Genomic DNA, 13,172 nt, shown 5'->3' with positions numbered 1-13,172 from the left:
TTCCACATCTATGATCCCACAGCTTCCTGGGGGTGTTCTCATTTTGCACAGAAGACAACCAATGGTTAGAGAGGTCAACTGACCTTCCCAAGGTTATTTGCTAATAGCCGGATCAACGGACAGAAGGCCAGGTCTGTCTGATGCTAAACCCTGGACTCCCGTCTGAGTGTGTGCCCTGGCAGGGGTCAGGGGGTGGATTATTTAGATGGTGTGGATGAAGGCAGGGGCTCCAGGCCTCTTCTTCAAGGAAGTCTTCTCTGTGACAGACTGGCTGACCCCACCCCACCCTGTCTTTCACTCAAGCTCCAATCAGACACCACTTCCTGACACACACTCCCTTTCTCCTTTTGACTGGTTGTGGGTCTGCTGAGCATGCCCTTCCCCACTCCTCCTGCCCTCCTCCTTCTCCTCCTCCTCCTCATGATTTCCCCCAGAAACGCCTATGCCCTGTAATCTCCAATACACAACCCTGACCTCCACAAGTTAAAACTGTCTAGCCTGTGCCGACCTCCCAGTCAAGCCAAGAGCATTTCCTGTGGCTTCTGTATCCTCAGCACTGAGCCGCAGGCAGCACAGGGCTTGGCAGAGCATCGCCACCCAGTGAATATGGCTCTGAACTGACAGGGAGGGAGATGGCATCCCCCTTCCTACATGAAGAGAGCATTTTGGAAACCAATTTTTTTTTTTTTTTTTTTAGAGATTGGGGGAAGGGAGAGTCACTGAGGGGATCTGGGGAGAGGCTGAGAGAAAGGGCCATAGAGGACAATGAAGCGCTGCGGTGGTCACAGGTCTCCATGAGCGACAGATTCAGCTTGTGCGCAGAACTTCCCCCACACTAGAAAAACAGGGAGCAGGCTCTCCCTCCTGTCTTTGAGCCAAAAGGAGAAGGAGGCTAGACCTGAGCATCCCATTAGCAACTTCCTTGCCCAAGGAAGGGGGGAAATCCTGTTTTCCTGCCAAGGAGGAGGCCTAGCTAGCTTTTGGTAGAGAAATAATGACATCCAGTGGACATCTGTGTCATCCTCAGACTTAAGCAATGGCTTCCCCAGTCAAGAGACCTTCCAGAGCTGGGACAACAAGAACCAGTGAATCCAACACTGGAAAATTGAGCCTGGATCCTAATTCTGCCTTTCAGCTGTGTGACCTTGGACAAGTCACTTCCCCTCCCCCGGGCCTCTGTTTCCTCCATGGAACTGGACAGACTCCCAAAGCACTTTTTATTAACTGTTTAGCAGATATGGCTTCTCCTGTTATCAGAACTTGGGTTTCTTGCTAGCAGTAGCTTCGAGGTAGTGCTATGAAGTAAAAGGAGGGCAAGTTTTGAAATCAGATGGCCCTGGGTTCCAATGTTGAATTCCCCCATTGAAAGAATGACCTAAAGTAATTAACCATCTCCCTAAGCACTTAGTTCTGAAAAATGGGTTCATGACTGCTTCGAATCCTCAAAAGTTGTTGCCAGTATGAGACCCTGTTGTGGGTGCCCAGGCAACGCATTCGTGGAATATGGAAAGACTGATATGTCCCCACCCCAAGGACATGAGGTGGGGGTGGGGGGTACCTATGCAGATGGCAGCGCTGTCTCTTAGCACCTGAAAAAATAGGAGAGCTTCAAGTCCCTGCATTTCCTTACTGGCTCCAGAAGACCCCCAGCCACCCTCAGGGGCTAGAGTTCTCTGAGATCTTATGGGGCTCTAGGGCCAGCACTAACCAAAGGTCAAGGCCACCAATTTGATAGAACAGTCCCCCAGGCTGAGGGGGCGAGGCTAGAGAGAAGTGGATGGGGGCCAAGGGAGGAGAAGAACCCCTCACCAGCATCCCTCCAAGAGGAGACAGGAACCTGGGAATGAGGGACAGTCAAACTTGACTATGACTGAATTGTAAACCCAGTCAACAGAGCTGAAATCCCTGAACTGGAGGAGGCAAGCCAGAAAAGGACCCACCTAAGCAGGCTGCCATGAGGCACGCAAGGAGCTCTGGGAGCTGGGAAACCAGCTGTTGGCCTGCTTTCCAGAAACAAAGTGATGTTTTGCCTGAGTTTGCAAATGAGTTTGTGCCTGAGTTTGTAACTAAGAAATTAATATTTTTGATGTAAGCGAAGCATATGGACATAGTAGGTCCTCAAGGGAGGTTGCCTGGCTTTCTGCTTCTTGCTCCTGTTCACGCAGAAGCTGGCCAGCTCCGCATGTCTGTGTGGGAGGCTGTCCTGAGCACCTGTCCTGTTCATCTTGATTTGCTGGAGGAAAGGAAATGGGTGTGTAATCCTGATCCCTCAGAGATCAGCCCCAGCCTGGGCAGGAGAAAGGCCTGAATACTCACAGTAGTCCTGTACCCTCTCATTCCCCCAACAAACCAGCAAGGGAGGATTATCGCCCACACCATCCACTTTACAAACCAGGGAGCAGGAACCCTGCAAGGGGTTGTGATGTTTCCTAAGTCACATAGGTAGGAAGCTGAGGAGGTGGAGTTTAAACCTGGCCTCTGGCCCTTGCCTCCCAAAAAGAACTCTGGGTGATGTTTGCTGAGGCACAGCTGTGTGCAAGGCCTCATGCTAAAGCTCCAGGCTCTGTACTTTACTGCATTGTCTCACGTATTCCTCAGAAAAGCCCTATAAACTACTCTTCCCTCTCTCCACCTCCCCTCCCGTTTGGCAGATATAGAAACTGAGGCTCATGGAGGTTACATGACTCACATAAAGTCACCCAGCTGGTCAGTGGCGGGGCCAGGACTCAGTCTATGCAGAGGCCAACATCCTCACGCTTACCCACTCTGTGATTCCAGGTGAGGCGGCCATGCTGTATCAGAAGCCAGCGAGCATCTTGAGAAGTTACAATGTCCACACTCCAGAAGGTCTTTCAAGCCTCCATTGTGCCTGTCAAACGCTGTCATCATCACCTGCCTGCCTGCAATTTGCCCTATCCTTATGCTGTAAACAACATAAAATATCTCTTTCCTCCTTCCTTTTCTGACAGGCAGCTCTGACATTGCATAAGCACCTTCACATCTCTGAGCCTCAGTTTTCTCATGTGTGAAATGGGGCCTGGAGACCCTATTTACAAAAGTCTCACGAGCTGTTGTTTTCATCCCAAATGCCTCTCCTCCCTGAACACACCTGTGAGGTGCCCTCCACCCCCACAGCCTGGATTCCAGCCACCGGCTCTCCTGTCTTGGCTCTTAATGCAGGTCCCTGCAACAGGCCAGAACATCTGCCCAAGAACGCCATGGAACTCTGCCCCTGAGCCAGGGTCCTGCCAGCAAAGAGTTTAAACAAACAGAACAGGGCAGAAATGAAATGGTCCGTCGGTTGTAAAAGGTTATGCCTCATGCTCATGAGCTCGAGTTTCATGATAATCCGAGTGATGGTTCTCCTGAGGAGGATTAGGGAGAAAATGGCAGGGGGCTCTGAGGAGAGCAAGAAAAAAACAGTCTTGTACCCAAGGCAAGCACTGCCAAGAAAGTGGCCCCAGATGGTCAATAATCAGAAGATGGCGGTGGGGGCCTGGTGGTGGGGTGGTGGGGTGGTTTGAGGCAGGGATTAGGGCACTGAAGAAAAAGTGAGGCTCTTCCTGGTGCCTAAGTCAGATCTTCACCAGTGAGAGACATTTCCACCAAATTCGTGGAGGACTACCAGCAGCCCCAAACCACTATGGTCAGAATCTGGGAGGTGAAGTAGCAAGTTCAAAGGCTTTCTGAGGCTGTGCAGCTACAGCATGAACCACATAAACAAATGACAGAACACACAGGAAGAGCCTTGACAAATGAATCAATCTCGGTGTTGGGAAGGCAAGAGGGAGTGATAGGGACTGTGGCCCCGGGGAAAGTTGGGACTGAGCAGTTAGCTCCACCCAGTCTCTGCCCAGCAGGAATGCACGCCCAAGGCTGCCAATCTTATGCTTTTTTTTTTTCGAGAGAAGTAGGAAAGAACGGATTTTGTTTTTTAATGTGCAGGTTCCCAATTTTTAAACGTTGGCAACTAATTCAGTTTTTTTTTTTTTATTTTTATTTTTTTAGTGCTCTGTGGGCCACACAAAATATATCTGTAGGCCAAATTTGACTCACAGGCCATGGGTTTGCAATTTCTGCAGTTTTGTGTCATGGTAGAGGCAATGGGATCTGCATGGATTCAAACCCCAGTTCTCCCATCTACTGGCAGGATGACCTTGGGCAAATCACCTAGCCTTTCCAAGTCTCAGCTACTTCATCTGTAAAATGGGAATAATAGTAGCATCAACTTCATATGACATTTGAGAGAGCTTGATGAAATTATGTCATGGAAATTGCTTGGCACGATGCCCAGCACATGGTAAGCCCTGAAGAAATGTTAGCTATTGTTAATAACACACCCAGGGAGGTGAAGATAGAATAGCAGCAGTGGACAAAGAAGGAAGGCAGGAAAGGAGACCAAGCAGGCAAAAGAGGGCCAAGCCTGAAAATGCCAACTGAGCAAATCCCTATCTTGCTGTGTCTGCAATGGCCCCTAAGAGATCACTGTCCCAAACTGTCATCACATCGACAAGAGAATTTTGGCCAGGTTGGACAGTGACCTGAAGGATGGTGGCCCTTCACTATCCCTCCTTCCAGAATATCACTAAAGAGACCTCATGAGACCTTCAGATTGTTGCAGAGCCAAAGGTGGTTAGGGAGGGAGCTCTGCAAGAGGCGAAATGGTGCTCCAGGTCTGTGGCCCAGCCACTGCCCAGTAATGTGACTTTGGCTATGTTATTTCCTCTCCCTCTGAGTCTCCAGTTACTCATCTGCACAATGGGATAACAATACTTATCTGTCGAGATACTGGTTAGGATTAGGAATAATGCAGTGTAAGATCTGGTACAGCACTCATGTTCCACAAATGGGGGCTGCTACTACTGGTAATTGGTATTGTAGTTTTATCACTATTGGGGCAATAGAGATGCTTGCCCAACCAGCATCCATCAACCTCTCTACAGGTAACCAGCACAATTTTTCTTTGGGGAACCACCCCATCCCCATTCCCAACTGGATAGTTTAGTTGGTGTTGACTCCACCCCTGACTCCAGGACAGGTGTGTGAGTCAGGGGTAGCTAATGGGAATAGCATAGTGTCCTGAGCCAAAGGGAATCAGATCAGGACTTCCATTCAAACTGGGAGGGAAAAGAAGTCCTCCCTCCTCCACCAGATGTGTTGTAGTGAGGAGTAGGCCAGAGCTGCTAGCAGCCACCTCACTACCACATGGGAAAAGCCTGCCTAAGAATGGAACTAATATCAAGGAAATCAGAGCAAACAGTTGGAAATATTCTTGAACGCCTGGATCCAGCTGTGCCTGAGGCTCATACTACACTGGACTATACCATTTCATGAGCCAAAAAAAAAAAAAAAAAAAGCCCTTTTCTGCTTAGACCATTTTGGATTGAGTTTTCTGTATCTTGCAATAAGAACCGTGACAGATATATGAGCCTTAAGGATGCAGTGCTTAGAGGCTCTCAGACCATGCTCTGAGGGTGACAGCACTATTTTCCTTCCTCTAAGACCATGGTAATACACTCTGAAAGCCTTTCACAGACTTTGGTCAAGCTTTCCTTGAAGCAGTGTTAGTGAATCGGGGGCAATTTCTCTCCCCAGAGGACACTTAGCAATGTCTAGAGACATTTTTGGTTGTCACAATGGAACAAGGGGGAGGTAGTCTGTGCTACTGGCATCTAGGGGATAGAGGCCAAGGATGCTGCCAAACATCCTGCAGTGCACAAGGCAGTCCCCCTTCCGATCAAGAATGATCCCATCCAAACATCAGTAGTGTTGAGGTTGAGAAATACAAGAGAAATAACGCACCATCCAACTCCTACCAACCCTTCCCTGGGGTCTTAAAGTGCTACATACTTGAAGATGAAAACCAGGCTATTAGGGAATTTTAAATACTTCATGATTTTCTTCTTGGGGTGGGCAATGCTGTGACTCCAACCCAATTCAAAGAAGCTGCCCAAAATGTACACACAGGTCCTGCATAATCCCCTCGTGGGTCTGTTGCAGCCACCCTTTCCATCACTATAACATCCCCAGTCCATAACTAGTAGACCAATAGGAAGAGAAGGCAACCTCTCTGAAGACAGTTTCATCCAGTGACACATGCATGTCTTCCCACATCGGCAATAATGGATCAGACAAATAAGCAAATTACATAAATCCCACATATCCAACAAAAAGGAAATCTAGCATTTCCCTTCTGTCTGGAGTACCATTTCTCAGTGTGTTTCTCTGGAGAGCACTAGTCCAATGAGATATTCATAGGGGGAAACATGATTCTAAGATCAAACAAATGTGGGAAACACGAAAGCCTCTATTACCTTCGTGGGCAGTAACAGCATACATTAGCACACTAAAGGCTCTGATAAGTCCTACAGCTTAAAAAAAAAAGTTTGACTTTCCTTAACTCCATATTTTTCAAACTAGATCACATAATCCTTTTTCATTTATAATACTTACTTGAAATACCACAGAACTATCACCCCAGAGGACACACATTGGGAAGCATTTCAAGGGAACTACAGAGAAAATAAAATACAGGCTATTAGATGTAAAAGCTGATCCAGCGAAACCAAGCAATGGTGGCAATAGACTAAGGCCCTTTCGCCAGAGAACTCTGCCTTAAAAGTCTCATTATGGCTCATCCTAATTTCATTTGAGCATCCCTACATTTTTATAGCTGCTCCAAAGGTCTCCAGAGGGCCGGCCAAGCTAGATCCTGGGATTGTGGGGGGAAAAAAAGTCACACTCCACTAGATACTGCAGTGATGGATAGGATTTGGAGAAACTGCTGCAGAAGGCACGGTATTGCTCTGTGAATGCCAGCCTTCCTGCAGAGCCTTCTCAGGCGGTGAAAGGGGGCATTTGCCCCTTGATTCTTAAGCCTCCAAGTCCTTTCAGGAGTATGCAATTCCTACATTACCCGTCAGTCATACTGACCCTGTCAACGTTTATCAAAGACGTGGGCAGGGGGGTCACGAGGGGCGAGAGGGGAGCAGCGGGCCGCAGCGTCAGCTGCCCCTAAGCATCCTCCTAAGGGGAACCCTCCACCCAAGGCGCGCGCTTCCCGCGGCGCTCGAACAAAGGCTAGCCACGGATTGGGTGAAAGATGGGCACCTGACTCAAGGGCAGCCCGACCATTGGCTGGCTGGTGACCTATGAGGAGGCCGGAACAGAAGGCTCCGCCCAGTAGCTTCAAGTAATTGAGCCGAGGGGCTTCTGCCGGGCGGCGCGGAGGCGGCAGGTAGGTGGCGGAAGGAAAGTGCACGAGAAACAGGAGCTGACGCTGGCGCCGTGGCGAGAAGATTCGTGGACTGCCGCGAAGGCTCTGGCGGCAAGAACCCGCTGGATCCCGGGCCTCCGGACACTGGCACGCGGAGCTAGCCGGAGTCCCGGCCCTGAGCGGCCCTGAGCGGCCCTGAGCGGCGGGTGCGCGCGGGGAGCCCGGCAACCCCTGTGCCTCGGCTCGCCCTCGCCCTCGCCCGCGCCCTCGCCCGCGCCCGCGCCCTCGCCCTCGCCCTCGCCCGCGCCCTCGCCCTCGCCCTCGCCCGCGCCCTCGCCCTCGCCCTCGCCCTCGCCCTCGCCTGCGCCCTCGCCCGCGCCCTCGCCCTCGCCCTCGCCCGCGCCCGCGCCCTCGCCCGCGCCCGCGCCCTCGCCCGCGCCCGCGCCCTCGCCCTCGACCTCGCCCTCGCCCTCGCCCGCGCCTTCGCCCGCGCCCTCGCCCGCGCCCTCGCCCTCGCCCGCGCCCTCGCCCGCGCCCGCGCCCGCGCCCTCGCCCGCGCCCTCGCCCTCGCCCTCGCCCGCGCCCTCGCCCTCGCCCTCGCCCTCGCCCGCGCCCTCGCCCTCGCCCTCGCCCGCGCCCTCGCCCGCGCCCTCGCCCTCGCCCTCGCCTGCGCCCTCGCCCTCGCCCTCGCCCTCGCCTGCGCCCTCGCCCGCGCCCTCGCCCTCGCCCGCGCCCGCGTCCTCGCGCGCGCCCGCGCCCTCGACCTCGCCCTCGCCCTCGCCCGCGCCTTCGCCCGCGCCCTCGCCCGCGCCCTCGCCCTCGCCCGCGCCCTCGCCCGCGCCCGCGCCCGCGCCCTCGCCCGCGCCCTCGCCCTCGCCCTCGCCCGCGCCCTCGCCCTCGCCCTCGCCCTCGCCTGCGCCCTCGCCCTCGCCCTCGCCCGCGCCCTCGCCCGCGCCCTCGCCCTCGCCCTCGCCTGCGCCCTCGCCCTCGCCCTCGCCCTCGCCCGCGCCCTCGCCCGCGCCCTCGCCCTCGCCCGCGCCCGCGCCCTCGCCCGCGCCCGCGCCCTCGCCCGCGCCCGCGCCCTCGCCCTCGACCTCGCCCTCGCCCTCGCCCGCGCCTTCGCCCTCGCCCTCGCCCTCGCCCTCGCCCGCGCCCTCGCCCGCGCCCTCGCCCTCGCCCGCGCCAGCGCCCTCGCCCGCGCCCTCGCCCGCGCCCTCGCCCGCGCCCTCGCCCTCGCCCGCGCCCTCGCCCGCGCCCGCGCCCGCGCCCTCGCCCGCACCCGCGCCCTCGCCCTCGACCTCGCCCTCGCCCGCGCCCGCGCCTTCGCCCGCGCCCTCGCCCTCGCCCTCGCCCGCGCCCTCGCCCTCGCCCTCGCCCTCGCCTGCGCCCTCGCCCTCGCCCTCGCCCGCGCCCTCGCCCTCGCCCTCGCCCGCGCCCGCGCCCTCGCCCTCGACCTCGCCCTCGCCCTCGCCCGCGCCTTCGCCCGCGCCCTCGCCCGCGCCCTCGCCCTCGCCCGCGCCCTCGCCCGCGCCCGCGCCCGCGCCCTCGCCCGCGCCCTCGCCCTCGCCCTCGCCCGCGCCCTCGCCCTCGCCCTCGCCCTCGCCCGCGCCCTCGCCCTCGCCCTCGCCCGCGCCCTCGCCCGCGCCCTCGCCCTCGCCCTCGCCTGCGCCCTCGCCCTCGCCCTCGCCCTCGCCCTCGCCTGCGCCCTCGCCCGCGCCCTCGCCCTCGCCCTCGCCCGCGCCCGCGCCCTCGCCCGCGCCCGCGCCCTCGCCCGCGCCCGCGCCCTCGCCCTCGACCTCGCCCTCGCCCGCGCCTTCGCCCGCGCCCTCGCCCTCGCCCTCGCCCGCGCCCTCGCCCGCGCCCTCGCCCTCGCCCGCGCCAGCGCCCTCGCCCGCGCCCTCGCCCGCGCCCTCGCCCTCGCCCGCGCCCTCGCCCGCGCCCGCGCCCGCGCCCTCGCCCGCACCCGCGCCCTCGCCCTCGACCTCGCCCTCGCCCGCGCCCGCGCCTTCGCCCGCGCCCTCGCCCTCGCCCTCGCCCGCGCCCTCGCCCTCGCCCTCGCCCTCGCCCGCGCCAGCGCCCTCGCCCGCGCCCTCGCCCGCGCCCTCGCCCGCGCCCTCGCCCTCGCCCGCGCCCGCGCCCTCGCCCGCGCCCTCGCCCGCGCCCGCGCCCTCGCCCGCGCCCGCGCCCTCGCCCTCGCCCGCGCCCGCGCCCGCGCCCTCGCCCGCGCCCTCGCCCGCGCCCTCGCCCTCGCCCGCGCCCTCGCCCTCGCCCTCGCCCGCGCCCTCGCCCGCGCCCTCGCCCGCGCCCTCGCCCTCGCCCTCGCCCGCGCCCTCGCCCGCGCCCTCGCCCTCGCCCGCGCCCTCGCCCTCGCCCGCACCCGCGCCCTCGCCCGCGCCCTCGCCCTCGCCCGCGCCCTCGCCCGCGCCCTCGCCCGCGCCCTCGCCCTCGCCCGCGCCCTCGCCCTCGCCCGCGCCCTCGCCCTCGCCCGCGCCCTCGCCCTCGCCCGCACCCGCGCCCTCGCCCGCGCCCTCGCCCTCGCCTGCGCCCTCGCCCTCGCCCTCGCCCGCGCCCTCGCCCGCGCCCTCGCCCTCGCCCTCGCCTGCGCCCTCGCCCTCGCCCTCGCCCTCGCCTGCGCCCTCGCCCGCGCCCTCGCCCTCGCCCGCGCCCGCGCCCTCGCCCGCGCCCGCGCCCTCGCCCGCGCCCGCGCCCTCGACCTCGCCCTCGCCCTCGCCCGCGCCTTCGCCCGCGCCCTCGCCCTCGCCCTCGCCCGCGCCCTCGCCCGCGCCCTCGCCCTCGCCCGCGCCAGCGCCCTCGCCCGCGCCCTCGCCCGCGCCCTCGCCCGCGCCCTCGCCCTCGCCCGCGCCCTCGCCCGCGCCCGCGCCCGCGCCCTCGCCCGCACCCGCGCCCTCGACCTCGCCCTCGCCCGCGCCCGCGCCTTCGCCCGCGCCCTCGCCCTCGCCCTCGCCCGCGCCCTCGCCCTCGCCCTCGCCCTCGCCCGCGCCAGCGCCCTCGCCCGCGCCCTCGCCCGCGCCCTCGCCCGCGCCCTCGCCCTCGCCCGCGCCCGCGCCCTCGCCCGCGCCCTCGCCCTCGCCCTCGCCCGCGCCCGCGCCCGCGCCCTCGCCCGCGCCCTCGCCCGCGCCCTCGCCCTCGCCCGCGCCCTCGCCCTCGCCCTCGCCCGCGCCCTCGCCCGCGCCCTCGCCCGCGCCCTCGCCCTCGCCCGCGCCCTCGCCCGCGCCCTCGCCCTCGCCCGCGCCCTCGCCCTCGCCCGCACCCGCGCCCTCGCCCTCGCCCGCGCCCTCGCCCGCGCCCTCGCCCGCGCCCTCGCCCGCGCCCTCGCCCTCGCCCGCGCCCTCGCCCTCGCCGGCGCCCTCGCCCTCGCCCGCGCCCGCGCCCGCGCCCTCGCCCTCGCCCGCGCCCTCGCCCTCGCCCTCGCCCGCGCCCTCGCCCGCGCCCTCGCCCTCGCCCGCGCCCTCGCCCGCGCCCTCGCCCGCACCCGCGCCCTCGCCCTCGCCCTCGACCTCGCCCGCGCCCTCGCCCGCGCCCGCGCCCTCGCCCTCGCCCTCGCCCTCGCCCTCGCGCGCCGAGGTGGCGGGAGAGCTGCCGCCGCGCCCACCGTGTCCCCGGGCCGGCTGGGAGCGCCTCCAAGCACGCCGTGGCGGGAGGGCCGTGTGGACGTGAGGCGTCCTTTCCTGCCGAGGCCGACTCCGCAGTCAGGTTTCCCGCGGCTGACCCGGAACCCCCGTGGGAGGCATTGCAAAAACACCATCTAAATCCTCGTTCCTGGAACAGCAGCGCCTCAGTGCCCCGCCCTCCAGGGCCGCGCGGCTGTGAGAGTGGGGCAGGGCGGGTGGCGGGGTGGTCGAGGTTGCGTACTTGTCCTGAAAATTCTATTCTGCTAACCAAGACCACTTGGTTGGTCGGCTTCACTTGCCTGAATTCTGCTCCCCAGCCAAAGGGTCATGGAGGTGACAGCGGCAGCAGAACTAGGTCACATGCCGTCTGAATCTCACCCCAGGCTTTGGGACCTACGTGTCAATGACCAATGTCTCAAGGAGAGCGTGAGAGCCAGTGTGGTGCACCCGCCAGTGGGAGATGCAGGCGGCCGAGACCTCCTCCGCAGCAACCCAGGGAATCGTTGTATGTCAGACCACCGAGCAAGACTTGGGTCTGATCCACCACATTCACTGAGCCCCCACTTCGTGCTACACACTGTCCTCGGTGCACTTACATATATGGTCACATTTGTTCTCCCCAAAACAAACAAGTCTCTTGACACATATTAAAGTTATCAAATAAGGCTGCATATGAAGCCAGAATGGAGTGAACCTCGCAGGCAATTTGAAATTCAGAATTTACCATTTTCTCCTCTTTTTCCCTCTTAACTCTCTATCCCTCCTGATAGTTCTTTTAAGAGCAAGATCATTTGCATGACTCTCTGCATTCAGACTTTTCTCTTGTCTTCCCTGACCAGCCTGGTGGTTCCCAAACTCTAAAGGTGTGTGAGAATTACTGCACTGGGTCATACAGCACACACCACGTGTACTGAATTCGCATCTGAAGAGTTTTCAAGACTCTCTAACTCTGTGGTTTTCCACCCGAAGTGCTCACTTTGGAATCTGAATGCCGTTAAAAGGGAGACTCTAGGGTACCTTGACAGCTCTGGAATCACATTGTGGATCTGTTCATTCAACACATATTCATCAGTGCCTGTGATCAGGGCTGGCGACACAGAGATGACAAAAGGTGGATCATGGCATGAAGGAAATCAAAAGCCCTCTGTGAACCCAGACTGGACTGCCTTCAGCTCACTTAATGCCCCAAGCAGGTCCTGGAGGGAGGAATAATTACAAAGAAATGCCTAGTCCTTGGTCACCTGATCAATGAAGTGCAGAGATGAGATGTGAACCCAAACCTGCTGCCCCAAAGGCAGACTCTTTACCCTCTCCACCGGCAGGTCCTCAGATGTGCACATTAAAGGAGAGAGTGGTAAGGCATGAAAAGAGTTTGGACATGGAGGATTTAGTTCCTGCTTTGTGGATTGGACAAGAGGTCACATTTGAGCTGAGCCTCGAAGAACATGCAAAATTAGTCACTTCCCATGGGGAAAAGGTACACCTAATGGCAGGAGCATCAAACTCTGGGTTTTATCTGCCCAGTCTCCATTCCCCATTCTTTTTGGAACTCAACACCCTGATCTTCCTTTGGGATCTGCCTCCCTTCTCTTCTCAGTATGCATGGTTTGTGTGGGTGGGCCCCCAGCTTCAGGGTGGCTATGTAACCCAGGCCTGGCCAATCAGAGCATCCCATTCTGTTGACCACAGTGATGGGTTGCAGAGTGGGCTCATGACCCAAGCTGAGCCAAGGAGTCTTACGTCCAGAACTCTGGACTGCCAGGAGGAGAGAGCTTATTCCACCAGAGATACTCAGAGGATAGGATGTGCTCCTAGGGTTGCTAGCAGCCACCTGGTCACCATGTGTGGAGACAGCCTGTCTTCAAATGAGACCATGAGACAGGAGAGTGGGACAGAGGTAGACAGCGTGAGACCCAAGGGCTGATGATCCCTATCGCTTCTCGGCCTTTTGGCTAAGATCAAGTGTAATATCTGTTCTTACCAAGGGCTGATGATCCCAGACCTATGCCTAAAGCTAACCCATTCCTGGGCTCATGTGTAATATGAGCCAATAAATGCCCTCCTTTGCCCAGGCAAGTGTGAAATGGACTTCTATCCCTGGATCAACAGAGTGAGCAGAGTAGAGATACAGATATAATAGTCTGAGAAGAGGTAGCCACTGAGACCGTGTTGGACCTTGACATTACCATTCAGCTAGAGATGCAGAAATCAAAATTACTTTTCAAACCGTTATTACAAACTGTTCTTCTACCCAGTTACAGAACCCAGTTTACAAATTGTTATAGAATCCAAGATAATAGAATCTCTGAAGCTTTGGCGAATCT

At 59.7% G+C, this 13,172-nt stretch overlaps 1 pseudogene; it reads left to right on the top strand.

The window, feature by feature from the left end:
• Positions 1 to 12,780: 12,780 nt before the first annotated feature.
• LOC144313108 (U2 spliceosomal RNA) lies at positions 12,781 to 12,872 on the top strand (annotated as a pseudogene).
• The last annotated feature ends 300 nt before the right edge of the window (positions 12,873 to 13,172 follow it).

The sequence above is a fragment of the Canis aureus genome, chromosome 4 (genome assembly GCF_053574225.1).
Source record: "Canis aureus isolate CA01 chromosome 4, VMU_Caureus_v.1.0, whole genome shotgun sequence".
Classification (NCBI taxonomy): domain Eukaryota; kingdom Metazoa; phylum Chordata; class Mammalia; order Carnivora; family Canidae; genus Canis; species Canis aureus.
This window is presented reverse-complemented; position numbering and strand designations above follow the sequence as displayed.